General features: G+C 47.4%; 1 pseudogene; it reads left to right on the top strand.

Annotated features, from left to right (window-relative positions):
- Positions 1-17,189: 17,189 nt before the first annotated feature.
- On the top strand, positions 17,190-17,307 carry LOC124723422 (annotated as a pseudogene).
- The last annotated feature ends 601 nt before the right edge of the window (positions 17,308-17,908 follow it).

Below are 17,908 nucleotides of genomic sequence, written 5' to 3'. Positions count from 1 at the left end.
CTTCTTTGAACTGTCATCAAGCACAGAACGGGGTGCATAATGCTCTGTATGATGCAGAGGAGAAATTTGTGTGAACACTGCGTTCACTGCGACTGACATTCTGCTAGATATTAGCTGTAGCGTCGTTGAGCTCCACCTGTGGAGAAACAAACCAGCCAGTAAGTTAATTGTTTTTGCGAGGACTGAGAGGGCATTTTAATATGCACGCTGTTCCAGCCATGTGCATGCGTACTGCCATATTCCAAGACTAGGGATAAGTACTTGTTTTCTCGCATAACGAAAAACATAGGGAGAGTTTCTGCTGGAAAAATTAGCAACGGCTTAATTAGTTTTTATAGGAATTTCAGAGGATGACAGCTGCCATGCCGACGATAGCTTTTCGCAGCTAAGGTAAATACCACGAGCAGAGGTGTAAACTTGTTGGTTCACCAGCTTTCATCCACTGTAAACTCGAGCGACCTTGGGCAATCTTTTGCGCAACCTGTCACAAAACTAACCATCCTCTGTAGACCTGATTGTCATACTAAATAGTACCGCACTTTGAACTGGAATCGGATGATTTATCGTAGTACTTGTCAACATCATGACGTAGTCATAAGAATGATTTTGTAAATAAACTTTTAGTTAAAATGTACTGTTGTTGTGTTTTGGATTATTTCACTTTCTGAGGACGAGATGCGTTCCTTTTGACAACTGTCGTAACACTGTCACATTGTAAAATGTGTAAATGCGTGTATTTCTGTGATAAGATTGCAACATTAAACCAAAAAATATATACAAAAAAAGTGTGTGAAATCTTATGGAATTTAACTGCTAAGTTCATCAGTCCCTGAGCTTACACACTACTTAACCTAAATTACCCTAAGGACAAACACACACACCCACGCCCGAGGGAGGACTCGAACCCCCGCCGGGACCAGCCGCACAGCCCGTGACTGCAGCGCCTCAGACCTCTTGGCTAATCCCGCGCGGAAATAAGTTAATATCTTATCTAAAAAGACACCTGAACAGTCATTGGCTAGTTATGAAGCCATTGTTGTGTGTACGTCAGTCTCATGTCAGTTTCCCAACACCCCTCGTACACCCCAGTGGGCTACGCCAGCAATGCCTGCACATTCATACTTCAAGCACTTTCACACCATGCAACACTTACTTCTGATTATTCTACCCATTACCAAGTTTAGCTACCTCTAACCCTTTATACTTTACGCTTCTCTGGACTTTGATACTTCTCCTGATGCCAACTTATTGGATGGTAACGCTGATGCAGATATCTGGCACAGTATCTGGGTCGAATACTGCTCACCGCCATCTGTGCACTCCTCTCAGTGCTGTCAGCATAGATCAGACATTGGCACGAATTCACGTTTCCCTCTGAAACTGACCAATAACTCTCAAAAATCGACATACAGATATCATCCATTAATAGCTGCTGCAATGACAAAAATACCAGGTCTTATTAATAATTTTTAGTGCAGAACGATTAGTATCTTCCGTTTTCATATGGTCCCATTCACCATTTCTTTCCTATCCACGTAAAAACGTACTACCGTGACTCGCACTACACGTGCTCACGTCACGTAATACAAATCTTTCCCAGTGACGCTCCTCTGGCGCTGGCAATCCACCATCGAAAGATCTCAAGACAAACATTATCGCACTCCTGGTGATAATCCATAAGCTATAATCACAGACGAAAAAATACCTCCATCGGAAAATATCGTACTATATGCGATTATCCATAAGTGTAACCACCAACGAGAACACATCGTTCTACTGGCAATAACTCTAATCGAACCATCCGAGAGAAATAGCTGTACTCGAACAGCAACACGCCTCTGCCGTGGACAACCCACTTCCATCTCGCAAACTACTCCCACCGGTATCGGTGACATGATCCAAATCAGGTCAAGATCCACTAACAGATCACAAATCAACTTCTGTGGCACCATTTTTGCCTCCTCATTCCCAATCGTGGAACAGACCATGCATACGCCCCACAGGCAGTGCACACAATATCAGCGGAAGACAACCAAATCATCACTCATTACAAGAAGAATTCTGTGAAAAATTGTGTCTCCAAGACTTTTGCAATTATTCATGAACCAAAAAATTCAATTTTCACGTTGTTCCAACACATATCTTTGCTGGGGCGTGACACGCTACTAATAGAGCAATGTTCAAGCATTGGCACAACCAGTTTTGTCATAAATCCGAGATGTTTCCGCCGAGAAATTGGCACATTCCTATCCACAAAATAAATATCTATCAGCGGAACATGAGAGGATACCAGTACGTCACAAATTTGCGGTAAATCATCAAAGTGTAAATGCTGGAAAGAAAACTACGAACGCCTATGTCTTTGATCAGATATCAGAGGAGACCCAAACAAACCGGTTCACCTGACTAATATCGTGTAGGACCCCCGATAGCACACAGAAGTGCTGCAGCACGACAGGGTTTGGACTTGACTAATGTCTGAAGTAGTGCTGAAGGGAACTGACACCAGGATTCCTCCAGGGCTGTCCATTAACCCGTAAGAGTACGAGGGGGTGGAGATCTATTCTGAACAGCACGTTGCAAGGCATCCCAGATACGCTCAATAACGTTCATGTCTGGGGAGTTTGGCGGCCAGCGGAAGTGTTTACACTCAGAAGAGTGTTCCTGGAGCCACTCTGTAGCAATTCTGGACGTGTGGTGTGTCGCATTGTCCTACTGAAATTTACCACGTCCATCGGAATGTACAATGGACATGAATGGATGCAGGTGATCAGACAGGGTGCTTACGTACGCGTCAGCTGCCAGAGTCGTACCTAGATGTATCAGGAGTCCCGTATCACTCCACCTCCATACGTCCCACACCATTACTGAGCCTCCACCAGCTTGAACAGTCCCCTGCTGACATGCACGGTCCATGCAATCATGAGGTTGTCATCATACCCGTACACGTTCATCCAATCGATACAATTTGAAACGAGACTCATCCTACCGGGCAACATGTTTCGTCATCAACAGTCCACTGTCGGTAATGTCGGGCCCAGGTGAGGCGTAAAGCTTTGTCTCGTGTAGTCATCAAGGGTACACGAGTGGGCCTTCAGCTGCAAAAGCCCAATCGATTATATTTCGTTGAATGGTTCGCAAGCTGATACTTGTTGATAACCTAGCATTGAAATCTGCAGCAATTTGGGGAAGGGTTGCACTTCTGTCACGTTGAACGATTCTCTTCAGTCGTCGTTGGTCCCGTTCTTGCAGGATCTTTTTCCGGCCGCAGTGATATCGGGGTACGGGCGTACGGGCTGACCTCGTCTGTTGACTGAAAGACCGCCGACAGTTGAAGAGGGACATAATATGTAATAGGCAGACATCCATCCAGACTATCACACAGAAATTCCAAACTGCATCAGGATCCACTGCAAGTACTATGACAGTGAGGCGGGAGGTGAGAAAACTTGGATTTCATAGTCGAGCGGCTGCTCATAAACCACACATCAAGCCGGTAAATGCCAAACGACGCCTCGCTTAGTGTAAGGAGCGTAAACATTGGATGACTGAACAGCGGGAAAACTTTTTGTGGAGAGACGACTCACGGTACACAACGTGACAATCCGATGGCAGGGTGTGGGTATGGCGAATGCCCAGTGAATGTCATCTGACAGCGTGTGTAGTGCCAATAAAAAAATTTGGAGGCGGCGGTGTTATGGAGGGGCTTGCACCCCTTGTTGTTTTGCGTGGCACTATCACAGCACAAACCTACATTGATGTTTTAAACACCGTCTTGCTTCCCACTGTTGAAGAGCAATTCGGGTATGGCGATTGCATCTTTCAACACGATCGAGCACCTGTTCATAACGCACGGCCTGTGGAGGAGTGCTTACACGACAATAACATCCTTGTAATGGATTGGCGTGCACAGAGACCTGACCTGAATCCTACAGAACACTTTTGGGATGTTACGGAACGCCGACTTCGTGCCAGGCCTCACCGACCGACATCGATATCTCTCCTCAGTACAGCACTCCGTGATGAATTGGCTTCCATTCCACAAGAAACCTTCCAGCACCTGACTGAACGTATGCCTGCGAGAGTGGAAACTGTCATCAAGGCCAACACCATATTGAATTCCAGCGTTACCGATGGAGGGCGCCACGAACTTGTAAGTCATTTTCAGCCAGGTGTTCAAAAAATGGTTCAAATGGTTCTGAGCACTATGGGACTTAACTTCTGAGGTCATCAGTCCCCTAGAACTTAGAACTACTTAAACCTAACAAACCTAAGGACATCACACACATCCATGCCCGAGGCAGGATTCGAACCTGCAACCGTATCGGTCGCGCGGTTCCGCCAGGTGTCCTGATACTTTTGACCACATAGTGTATATCGGCCTGAGCCGTGGATTTGGCTCCAGGTTGTGTTTCACTACTTTGTCTTTGACATTCCTGGTGACCAATGGGCTGACGACGACGAGCTGTTGCTTCTGGCTGAATTTCTACACGAGCGACCCGTTCGCACATTTGCTTCATCTCATCCGCCAACTCATTCTGCAGGGCAATGATACGTGTTTGCTGGTATTTGATTTCTAGCATTTCATCTGAACGAGTAATACTATTTCGACTTCGTAAAACATACACCGAGAAATCAGTTCTCCAAAATACCCAGTTCGGATTCGTCCATCGTCGCTCCACTACAGTTACTGCGCCTGGTGGAAGAAATTGCAGGTGGTTATAATGTTAGTAAATCCACTGCAGTTATCTACCTGGACATTGCTCAAGCCATCGATATTGAATGGCATAATAGTCTACTGTGCAACTTAATAAAATTAGGATTCACACGGTAAGTTGCTGGATCTGTTAGTTGGTATCTTAAAAACAGTAGTTTCAGTGTATCCATTGGTCATAGTGCTTCTGATGTCTACTCTATAAAAGCCGGCGTACCACAAGGTTCCTTTTTGTGACCGACACTGTTTCACGTTTATTTATATGACATACCAGACTTGCATCCAGTCAAAATTGCTTCCTTTGTTGCTAGGCGGCCGCTGTGACCGATCGGTTCTAGGCGCTTCAGTCCGAAACCGCGCTTCTGCTACGGTCGCAGGTTCGAATCCTGCCTCGGGCATGGATGTGTGTGATGTCCTTAGGTTAGTTAGGTTTAAGTAGTTCTAAGTTCTAGGGGACTGATGACCTCAGAAGTTAAGTCCCATAGTGCTCAGAGCCATTTGCACCGTTTTGAACCTCGTATGTTAAGTCCCATAGTGCTTAGAGCCATTTGAACCATTTGATTTGTTGCTATTACAGCAATATATTATACTGACAGCAAAGTACTGAACATTCATGACAAACTCTCGCGGACTCTAACACAGCTTGAAAAATGGTTTATGGAATGGTGGGTCAAGGTAAATGGGACGAAAGTCAAGCTACATTTTATACGAGAAAAAGTCAGGATTTATTTATCCCACTGCTGCTATTCATTGGAGATATTCCTTGGACTGACTCCACCAAATACACCAACGGAAAAAATAGCAAACTAAAAAATAATGTAGAGTACAGAAATTTCGGGAATACATTTGTCTAGATAACATATTTCAGTAATTAATATTGCAAAATCATAGGTTAATGTAAGCACGAGGTAAGCCATTGTACATGTGAAATGCTGGTGTATTAATAACCGGTATAACCGCCAGAATGTCGAATGCAAGCGTACAAACGTGTATTCATTGTGTTGTACAGGTGCCGGTTGTCAGTTTGTGGGATGGAGTTCCTTGTCTATTGCACCTGACTGGGCAATACAGGGACTGTTAATGCTGTTTGTAGCAGATGCTGGAGTTGTCGTCCAAGACGTCCCGTATGTGCTCGACTGGAGACAGATCTGGTGATCGAGCCAGGCCAAGGCAACATGTCGATACACTGTAGAGTATGTTGGGTTACAACAAAGGTATGTGGGCGAGCGTTATCCTGTTGGAAAACACCTCCTGGAATACTGTTCATTAGTGGCAGCACAATGGATCGAATCACCGGATTACGTACAGTTTTACAGTGAGGGTGCGTGGGTTAACCATGAGAGTGCTCCTGCTGTCATACGAAATGCCGACCCAGACATAACTCCAGGTGTAGGTCTGTTGTGTCTAGAACGCAGGCCCTTAGCTGGCCCCCTTCTAACCAACACAGTGCCATCACTGACAACGGTGGCTCAACCATCGTTCAACAGAAAACACAACAGATCTCCATCCTGCCTTCCAATGAGCTCTCTCTTGACACCATTTAAGTCGCAAATAGCGGTGTTGTAGGGTCAGTAGAATGCACATTACAAGTCGTTTGGCTCGGAGCTACCCTTGAAGCAACCGAATGTAACAGTTCGTTGTGTCACTGTGGTGCCAACTGCTGCTCAAAATGCTGCTGCAGATGCAATGCAATGCGCCAGAGCCATGCGCCGAACACATCAGTCTTTTTCCTCTGTAGCGCCACATGGCCGTTCTGAGCTCGGTTTTCTTGCGACCGTACAATTCCGTGACCACCGCTGCCAGTAATCAGGCACAATGGCTACATGCCAGCCAAATATTTCTGCAGTATTGCAGAAGGGATATCCAGCTTCTCGTAGCCCTACTACACTACCTCGTTCAAACTCAGTGAGGTGTAGGTAATGTCGTCTTTGTCGCCTTAAATGCATTCTTGACTCACATCAGCTCATCGCGTCCAATCTCGAAGGTAACTAACGCTCAAGACCGTTACAGCGTGAATTTAAAGCGAACCTTATTTGCATGCTCATAGTTTCACTACTAGTTTCACTCTTATGCGACAGGCGCGAATCCGAGTAGACGTCATGTTTCAGATGTAGATACGACCAGTCATGTTGTATGTCTGCCCCATATTGGAACATGTCGCGTCTACTCATCTCCACAAAACTTAGGTTGTTCAAATAAGGGCACTGTACATTATATCAAATTTTCCATCGTTCCTTAAGAAACACAACGATTTACAATGACTTGCAAATAAACATTGCTCTTGAGGTTCGATCCATATCTGAAAGATTTTATGCCAAATTTCCTTTCTCAACCAGCACACTCATTCGTCAACTATCCACGTTGATCTCAATCACCAGCACAAACATAAAAATCGTAATCTGGAACTGTTACCGCGACTGCAATCCAACCTGAGGCTGACATCCAGCGCCACTGTCCTAACCATTGTTCTCAGTATTCACGTATCTTACCGACCACATAGCATTGTAAACCAAGTTTTGTAATATTGTAAATTATAATGTTGTCATTGTAATACTGCGCATCGTTAATAATTTTTTTGCTCTTTATTTCACAATGTATGTTGTCCGATACTTATGCATGAGGCTATTTTTTAAATCTGCATTAACTATACTTTACTAATCACCTAGTTCATGTAACACAAAATTTGAATCAATTTTCTATACTTATTTGTACCTTTTCATGTTCTGGGGTTTTTATTGGCTCCGTGGCAAATGTTTTGCCCTATTATTGTCATATTCTGCTTCTTATAAGTAATTTTATAAGGGACGATTAAGAAGTTTCGATTGGAAGGCCGTAAGTCCAGAATCGGTATGCCACTCGGGCAAAATCGCCTTGAGCACTGGGGCGCTCATTCCACTGTCGCCACAGATTCAAAATACCTGTTTGGTAAAACACCGTTTCCTGCTGCGTGAAGAAGTCCGTAACTGCCCGCTGCACATCTCTGTTGGACAGGAATCTTTGACCCTTCAAGGCCTATTTTGAGGGACCGAAGGCCTGATAATAGGGAGAGATCGGGACTATAGGGTGAGTGCTTGAGTGTCTCTTAGTCGAGATGGCCCACAATGGACTAGGCTGGCCTCCCAGATCGACCTGCGTTTTGTGTCGAATCGCGACGAGCACAGAACTTGGCGCACCGTTCCAAAACGTAGGTTTTCGACAGACATGCTACCGCATGCGCATTCTCCGTTCTCCAATGGATGTATACCGGTGTTTCTTCTTCAGTTGCCAAGAAAAGAATAACAGCCCTTTGGTCCTGTTTGTACGTATTTGGTTATAACGGCGCTATATTTCACATTTTCACATTTACTGCACGAACATCGGAAAGACATGAATGCCAAACTAATAGCTTGCCTACATGTCGGTGCTCGTATGTTCGCATCGGAGTCGCGCTACGTTGCATTTAAGCAGTACTGCAGCAATGGCCTCAAGCGGAAACTTTTTAATCACCCCTTATATGTAGTGGATGTAAGAACGTTCGGGTCAGAACCCTACAAAATCAGTAAATTAAAGGATAAAAAAGTGTACTTTGAAACGTACTTCGTGAGTAAAATACGCTAAGATAGTCGACAGACTGTCATTTAATTATTAGTTATCATTATTACTGTGATTATCATATACTTAACAATACAATCCCGAAAAACTATCGAATATCGCGGCAGAAACAATAAAAAGAACACTGAAATTTTATAGGCGTATCTACAGACTCCCAACAAAAAAACTCGCTCACATAATTGCGACGTACATACCTACATAGAACATGGCATAACCACACTCTGAATGGAGCAGGTCGAAAAGGTTTTAGAAAAGACTCATAAGTCCATCAGTCATTTGCAGTAGAAACTTATACAGGCAAAAAATTGGCAAATGGTAAGTACTGCCAGAGAAAGAAGTCACCACTGGACGAGGGACAAAGTGGACTGAAAAAAGAAAAAGAATCCACTGAGAAAAATTAGAGCTCCATAGAAATTCCTACGATCGCGTGATCTGATAGAGCCCAGTAATAACAACAATAATAATAGTAGTAACAATAATTCTAGACATACATATTTTTGAGAGACAGTGTCCTCATGTCAACAATGGAAACTGATGTGTTGTTGTGGTCTTCAGTCACAATGATGCTGTAATGTTAAAAATAAAAAAATATTGAAGCCACTGTACAAGTGTTTCCCTACCTCGTGAATTGTTGCCAGACAGCATTGCAGGCGTCCCTGTGAATAATTCTCCACAGTATACAGTGTTCTCTGAATCTCACCACAGTCCCACGGTATGTCTTTGCTTATTCCCTGCGTATGCCGTGTGACGATGAATTTTCTGTGTCGCCTGCTATATATACTAACAAGGTAAGGCCACGACGTCGGGATCAGATATTTACCTCAAACTTTGTACACCTTTACTAGCCCATTCAAACAAAATAATTTGCAAGTAGTAAGGTGCACTATTCTGGAAATTCCGAGAAAATCGCAAGAAAAGTATTACGCGTCTATTTTGTAACTGACGTATCTGTGCGCAGGTGCCGGACCTCATTCATGATGGTCAGGCGATTAGCCATCGAACTTCGTAAGACGAACGTGTACAAAGCGGCGGTTCGACTCCTACTCGAACTTAATAATTAATCTATTTTTTCATCACTGGTCATATTATTTAATTTGTGACATTTGAGAGATAACATAATGAAAAAACTCGTGTATTCACACGATGTATGTGCATCAAGTTTCAATTTACGTTTTCCGTGGATCTACGACATATACCACCCTGCAACGTATAATGTCGAGAGGACATCCGACGAGTAATGGAATATTACTCTTGTGGTCTGGTACTTTGTGACTTGCTACACTACTGGCTATTAAAATTGCTACACCGAGAAAAAAGCAGATGATAAACGGGTATTCAATGGACAAATACTGTATATTCTACTAGAACTGACATGTGATTACATTTTCACGCAATTTGGGTGCATAGATCCTGAGAAATCAGTACCCAGAACAACCACCTCTGGCCGTAGTAACGGCCCTGATACGCCTGGGCATTGAGTCAAACACGGCTTGGATGGCGTGTACAGGTACAGCTGCCCATGCAGCTACAACACGATACCACAGTTCATCAACAGTAGTGACTGGCGTATTGTGACCAGCCAGTTGCGAGGCCACCACTGACCAGACGTTTTCAATTGGTGAGAGATCTGGAGAAGGTGCTGGCCAGGGCAGCAGTCGAACATATTCTGTATGCAGAAGGGCCCGTACAGGACCTGCAACATGCAGTCGTGCAGTATACTGCTGAAATGTAGGGTTTCGCAGGGATCGAATGAAGGGTAGAGCCACAGGTCGTAACACATCTGAAATGTAACGTCCACTGTTCAAAGTGCCGTCAATGTGAACAAGAGGTGACCGAGACGTGTAACCAATGGACCCCATACCATCATGTCGGGTGATACGCCAGTATGGCGATGACGAATACACGCTTCCAACGTGCGATGTCGCCAAACACGGATGCGGCCATCATGACGCTGTAAACAGAACCTGGATTCATCCGAAAAATGGCGTTTTGCCATTCGTGCACCCAGGTTCGTCGTTGAGTACACCATCGCAGGCGCTCCTGTCTGTGATGCAGCGTCAAGGGTAACCGCAGCCATGGTCTCCGAGCTGATAGTCCATGCTGCTACAAACGTCGTCGAACTGTTCGTGCAGATGGTTGTTGTCTTGCAAACGTCCCCATCTGTTGACTCAGGGATCGAGACGTGGCTGCACGATCCGTTACAGCCATGCGGATGAGATGCCTGTCATCTCGACAACTAGTGATACGAGACCGTTGGGATCCAGCACGGCGCTCAGTATTACCTTCCTGAACATACCGATTCCATATTCTGCTAACAGTCATTGGATATCGACCAACGCGAGCAGCAATGTCGCGATACGATAAACCACAATCGCGATAGGCTACAATCCGACCTTTATCAAGGTCGGAAACGTGATGGCACGCATTTCTCCTCCTTACACGAGGCATGACAACGATTCACCAGGCAACGCCGGCCAACAGCTGTTTGTGTATGAGAAATCGGTTGGAAACTTTCCTTATGTCAGCACGTTGTAAATGTCGCCACCGGCGCCAACCTTGTGTGAATGCTCTGAAAAACTAATCATTTGCATATCACAGCAACTTCTTCCTGTCGGTTAAATTTCGCGTCTGTAGCACGTCATCTTCATGGTGTAGCAATTTTCATGGCCAGTAGTGTATATTACTCATTGCGAATAACATTTAACTTGGGCTTTCCAAGCTTGTCCCTCGTCCTTGAAAATTTAATTACAAACAGTAAATATTCAAATAACGTATGACATTCACTACAATTTCATGAAAATGCACGTTTTCTCATTATACACTCCTGGAAATTGAAATAAGAACACCGTGAATTCATTGTTCCAGGAAGGGGAAACTTTATTGACACATTCCTGGGGTCAGATACATCACATGATCACACTGACAGAACCACAGGCACATAGACACAGGCAACAGAGCATGCACAATGTCGGCACTAGTACAGTGTATATCCACCTTTCGCAGCAATGCAGGCTGCTATTCTCCCATGGAGACGATCGTAGAGATGCTCGATGTAGTCCTGTGGAACGGCTTGCCATGCCATTTCCACCTGGCGCCTCAGTTGGACCAGCGTTCGTGCTGGACGTGCAGACCGCGTGACACGACGCTTCATCCAGTCCCAAACATGCTCAATGGGGGACAGATCCGGAGATCTTGCTGGCCAGGGTAGTTGACTTACACCTTCTAGAGCACGTTGGGTGGCACGGGATACATGCGGACGTGCATTGTCCTGTTGGAACAGCAAGTTCCCTTGCCGGTCTAGGAATGGTAGAACGATGGGTTCGATGACGGTTTGGATGTACCGTGCACTATTCAGTGTCCCCTCGACGATCACCAGTGGTGTACGGCCAGTGTAGGAGATCGCTCCCCACACCATGATGCCGGGTGTTGGCCCTGTGTGCCTCTGTCGTATGCAGTCCTGATTGTGGCGCTCACCTGCACGGCGCCAAACACGCATACGACCATCATTGGCACCAAGGCAGAAGCGACTATCATCGCTGAAGACGACACGTCTCCATTCGTCCCTCCATTCACGCCTGTCGCGACACCACTGGAGGCGGGCTGCACGATGTTGGGGCGTGAGCGGAAGACGGCCTAACGGTGTGCGGGACTGTAGCCCAGCTTCATGGAGACGGTTGCGAATGGTCCTCGCCGATACCCCAGGAGCAACAGTGTCCCTAATTTGCTGGGAAGTGGCGGTGCGGTCCCCTACGGCACTGCGTAGGATCCTACGGTCTTGGCGTGCATCCGTGCGTCGCTGCGGTCCGGTCCCAGGTCGACGGGCACGTGCACCTTCCGCCGACCACTGGCGACAACATCGATGTACTGTGGAGACCTCACGCCCCACGTGTTGAGCAATTCGGCGGTACGTCCACCCGGCCTCCCGCATGCCCACTATACGCCCTCGCTCAAAGTCCGTCAACTGCACATACGGTTCACGTCCACGCTGTCGCGGCATGCTACCAGTGTTAAAGACTGCGATGGAGCTCCGTATGCCACGGCAAACTGGCTGACACTGGCGGCGGCGGTGCACAAATGCTGCGCAGCTAGCGCCATTCGACGGCCAACACCGCGGTTCCTGGTGTGTCCGCTGTGCCGTGCGTGTGATCATTGCTTGTACAGCCCTCTCGCAGTGTCCGGAGCAAGTATGGTGGGTCTGACACACCGGTGTCAATGTGTTCTTTTTTCCATTTCCAGGAGTGTATTATCTCTCAAATGCCATATAAATTAAATAATGTAACCAGCGATGAAGAAAATATAGTTTATAAAAAATAAGTATTACCAGGATTCGAACCGTTGCTTGTCTCCCGATCTGTTTGTATTGCGCGAACGCTAATCCCTTTTTTTGTATCATACTAATTTATTTATTTATTTTTATATTGTTGTTGAGATCACATAGGACGCCCTCCAGGCGAAAAACAATTATTTGTAATTACCATGAATAACAAACAAAATAAAAAAGGGAATTATAGAATTTAAGGAAAATGCCATCCCGGCAGAACAGACAAAATGGCATCCGATTCCCGCCAACTTGTGGGTAGACACACACTGTATCCCAACGCAGTCAAGCATGTTCCAGGCACGTCTTCACGAAGAATATTACATTTGCCAATATATTGGATCGAGTCCTGGTATTACACAATCTCACTGAAATCACCTTCTCATACCTCGGACACCCCAGCTGCAGGGGAAATCGAAGAAGGCACTAGCCAGAAAGTTTGCATAGTACTGACGATATTGCGGATGGTGCACAAGAAAAGAAAAGCGGTCTTGCAGGAACGTCCAAAAGTCAAGAACACTCTTATCACCTTCATGGAACAAATAAGAGATCGAGAGGCCTTTTATCCAGACCACAGCGTTGGTCTTCGTACGTGGGAAGTATGTCTCATCTGGGAACAGAAGAGATTGCAGTGTAATGGCATGGGGAGCCGTATGTAGAAGAAAGCAAGCATCTTCTGAATCAGTTGCCACATCTCTGCAGAAGATCCACACATCAGTCGCTGTTCGGCCGTATCAAACATGTGACAACGAGGCATGTAGACGAAGTTGTGTCATGTATTTTCCATTAACGACCAGATGCCAGGTCGGACGAGCGCTCGTGTCGAGAAGGATATGGTGCACAGAACGCCTAACCACGGGCCATGCGATCGTTGGATGTCGGCTTTCCACAACATTCCTAGTATGATTTCTCATCATTAGGCTGTAAACATCACGTGCGGTAGGTTTTCTGGTACTAGGCAAGTCGGCATGGACGTAACTGTATTCGATAAAAAAGGTCCTGAAACGTGAGAGCGAGGAAGAAATATGGGGTACTGCAATAGGTGCCCCTCGAGAGGGAGGGGCCAGTTCGTCAATCGGGCTTCCCGATAATCCGGTTCGGAGGCGGGTCCACGACTTAACCATCGTACTTACATAAAGGGCAGCTGCTCTCGCTTGGACGTTGACAAGGCTGAGGCCGCCATCTCGAGGAGGAAGTGTCAGCGTGTCGTAGCGGACTTTGAGGATAAGACCCGTGCTTACAAAGTAGCCGCACGCAGCCCGAAGCCTATGGCATCGGTAAAATCTGTGCTAAATGGGGCAGTCGCCAGACTAGATGAGTATTAACAAAATCCACCCTTTGTAACATGTCCAATGCTCTCAGGAGGTTGCCACGAACGTTCGCGCGGATAGCTTGAAGCAGACGTTTATAGTTAAATGAGATCGTGCGCTGTATATCACGTGTGAAGGTGATCCCCAAACATTTGAGGTTGTCCACTAATGGCAATGGAGCCACACTCTCTGCTGGAAGACCTCTACCGACGGACATAGCACTAGATTTCGTCAGGTTCACACGGCTGCCCGCAGCAGTCCCGTACTGATTGATCCATGCCAGTGCTTCTGGCACTTCGTCCTCCAATAGAACCAAGAACACCACGTCATCTGCATAGGCACGGCAGATGAAAGTATTCCCCCTCCTAGTTATCCCTGTGAGCCGGCTCCTCAAACCGTGTAACAGTGGCTCAAGGGCGATGGCGAAAACAGCATCGACAGCGGACAGCCTTGACGGACCGACCGCATGACATTAATAGGGCCCGCCACACGACCATTGACCAGTACTCGCGACGTGGCACCTCGGAGGAGCCGCAAGACGAATTGTATAAACCTGTGGGGAAAGGCCATCCGTCTGAGTACGTTTTCTAGAAAGGCATGACTCACTCTATCAAAAGCGTGGTCGAAGTCCACTGTCACTAAGGCACCGCAAAGGCGGCAGGACGTGGCCAGAGCTATGACGCCACGGTAACTGCTGAGTGCCGTCTGAATGTTACTGTCGCCACCAAAGCACGTTTGATCCAGAGAGATGACTTGAGGAATGACGCCCCGAAGGCGAGCGGCAAGAATCCGGGTAAAAATCGTAAAGTCACAATTTAACATGGTCAACGACCGATAATGCCCAACTCCCCGATCTCCCGATGGCTTGGGGACAGGGGTAACCAAGCCTTTTACGAACTCGGGTGAGAGGAGAAGGTCAGGGTTCATCAGTTCTTCATACATCGCAGTCCAACGTGTGCACATGATGTCGTGGAATGTGCGGTAAAACTCCAGCGGGAACCCATCTGGACCTGAAGCTTTATTCGCCGCACCTTTATGGAGAGCATCGGCAACGTCATCAAACGTAATTGTCGCTGTGTGAATCTCCGCAGCAGCCTCATCCAGGGTACCCCGTCAAGGAACGGACGACATCAGTCGTTACCGCTTTGTTCTGATCCGCTGCTGCATACAACTGATTGTAGTGATCCACAAAGGCTTTTACGTTGTCATTCTGGGACGTCAATCGACGACCATCTGGCATGTCGAGGGCTATGACCAGCTTTCTCCGACACCGCTGCTTCTCTCGGATAATATGATTGACATCTTGCGCGTACTATTGTGCCTTCAAGGCGGTGACGCATAAGAGCAATTATCTTCGTCTTAATGCGTTGAATTTCAACCTGTCGTTGAACAGAGGGGGCATGGCTGGAGAGTTCCGGGAGAATTGTGAAATAGTATCCCATGGTATGTCGTTGCCACGGCATTTTGTCGCGACCGTAATTCATCATCGAACGACGTAAAGCAACCTTGGTGCAGTTGAGCCACCATCGGAGTGTTGAAGGATACGCTGGAAGGCGTCTCACACAGTTGTTCCACGTCGTTTCTACGACCTGCCTACATTCCGGATCCTTGATATGGGCGACATTCAGCTTCCACAGGCCTCGACCGCGCCACACCTTCTGCCTCTGGAGCGAAACAGTGCAAATGTAGGCGATATGGTCTGAAAAGGTGGTAGGCCATAACTCAGCGTCGAGCGAGGCAGTTACGATTCCTTGGGAAACGTAGACACGGTCAAGACGACTTGCTGAATGGCTGGTGACGTACATATACCCAGGCCGATCACCATGCACGCTGTCCCAAGTATCGGTGAGGTTCAGTTCATGCAGGAGCAAGTTCCTGGCATGTGGTGAAATGCGGATATTGGTCCTCCTGGGGTAAGACACAATTGTCGTCGCCGCCAAGAATAATATGGTAGTAGCGGCCTACAAACAAAGGAGCAACCTGTTCTGAATAGAATCGCGACCGTTCCCGTCGCTTGGCCGTGCCTGAGGGAGCGTGAATATTGATGACTAGGACACCGTGGAAAGTCACAGTAAGACCCCTAGCCGATGGCAGGTAAATCACGTCGTCTACCTCAATACTTTCCTTTAAAAGAATAGCTGTCCCACTGCCTCCGTCAGCACACGGCGTGAGGTAGGACACATAGCCATAGATATTAGGAAACGTCTCCAGGCCAACTTCCTGCAAAAGGGCAACATCGAGGTCCGACGCCCTCAATATTTCACGGAGCAATGGTAGTTTGACAGGGGTGCCAATGGTGATGACATTAATGGAGCCAATCCTGTAAGCTTGTCGTGGAATTGGGGCTACTGGGACGCTCATGGAGGCACGAAGAGCAGCAACAAACAGGAATGTTCTCCCAGGAGGCTCCACATCCCCATCCAGCAACCCTGTCGATTAGCAGTCGTGGGTTGGAGCAGCAGCAATCGCTGCTGTCTAAACGGTGGGTGTTTCGTCGTCTACATCGTCAGATCACGCAAAGGTGCGAGGATGGTGTTCGTCTGGTGAAGTACCTGTGGAGTCGGAAGGCGGCGTCACGTCGGCGGTGGAAGAGTGGTGCTGGCTCAGCTGCTGTTCAACGTCGATAGGTACAGCGTCTGGTGCATGCAAAGATGGTTGTACCTTCGACGGAGTGCAGACTGGTGCTTCCACCATGGAATCGTCCATCGGGGCAACATCTTGATAGGTGTGATCCTCATCTTGAGACTGCGTCCTGCAGGTGTCAGACGGGGTGATCCGACGTTTCCGACGTCTCTTCGGCGACCGTTTCTTGCGCACGTGATCTTCAGTGTCCGAAGACGCCTGGGGATCCGGATGTTCGGGCACAAAAGCATCGGTAGCACGACCAAGGAGTCAAGGGCCGTCCCCTGTCTCAGAGATTGCTCACCAATGCACATGTCAGGAGGAGGGAGCAAAGGCGCCGGTCCTTCCGAAACAGCCCGAGACAGTACCGGAGACGACGATGTGGCAGTAGTAGGAGCCAGTGGTGATCGCGGTCGGGGGTCGTTATGGAGAACTTCGACAAACGTCAGCGGTAGCGACGTCGGAGCGGTCGTGGCCGGCAGGTCCCCAGGCGGTAACTGTGTGATTCTGCGTTGCAGACAGCTGGAACGGACGTGTCCTTCTTTGCCACATCCCGAGAATGTCTTCGGCTGGCCATCATAAATAATAATTGCACGGCAGCCACCAATATATAAGTAGGACTGCACATATTTGGTGCATCGGCCTTGCCGCAGTGGATACACCGGTTCCCGTGAGATCGCCGAAGTTAAGCACTGTCGGACGTGGTCGGCACTTGGATGGGTGACCATCCAGGCCACCATGCACTGTTGCCATTTTTCGGGGTGCACTCAGCCTCGTGATGCCAATTGAGGAGCTACTCGACCGAATAGTAGCGGCTTCGGTCAAGAATACCATCATAACGACCGGGAAAGCGGTGTGATAACTCCCCACCCCTCCTATCCGCATCCTCCAGTGAGGATGACATGGCGGTCGGATGGTCCTGGTAGGCCACTCGTGGCCTGAAGACGGAGTTCACATATTTGGTTAGCTCTATGCGGATCTGTCGTACTCAATTGAGAACCGGGTATGTAGTGAACTGAGCCCACTTTTCAGTTGTATGGCTAATCACCTTGCTATATGGGCGGAATGCAGATACCACTACCTCTGAAGGCACCTCGAAAGGGAGTTCAAATACACGTATCGTCCGCAGACCAAGTCCCGCATGTTCCACAGTTGCGTCACCGATGTGTCTATCAGAGTGACGGAACTTAGAACCACTTCGAGTTGCACGTAGAATTTTGTCACATATGCCTTCGTTAACCAATTTCACGTAGACCACACTGCTCACTATAGACAGGTGGATGCCAACAAGATCGTTGCAATCAATCACGACTTCATCTGTGATAAACTGTTCGATATCCAGTGCTTTTGTTT

Source organism: Schistocerca piceifrons, chromosome X (genome assembly GCF_021461385.2).
Source record: "Schistocerca piceifrons isolate TAMUIC-IGC-003096 chromosome X, iqSchPice1.1, whole genome shotgun sequence".
In the NCBI taxonomy this organism is placed as follows: Eukaryota; Metazoa; Arthropoda; class Insecta; order Orthoptera; family Acrididae; genus Schistocerca; species Schistocerca piceifrons.
The sequence above is the reverse complement of the archived record's forward strand: the minus strand, read 5'-3'. Positions and strand labels throughout refer to the sequence as shown.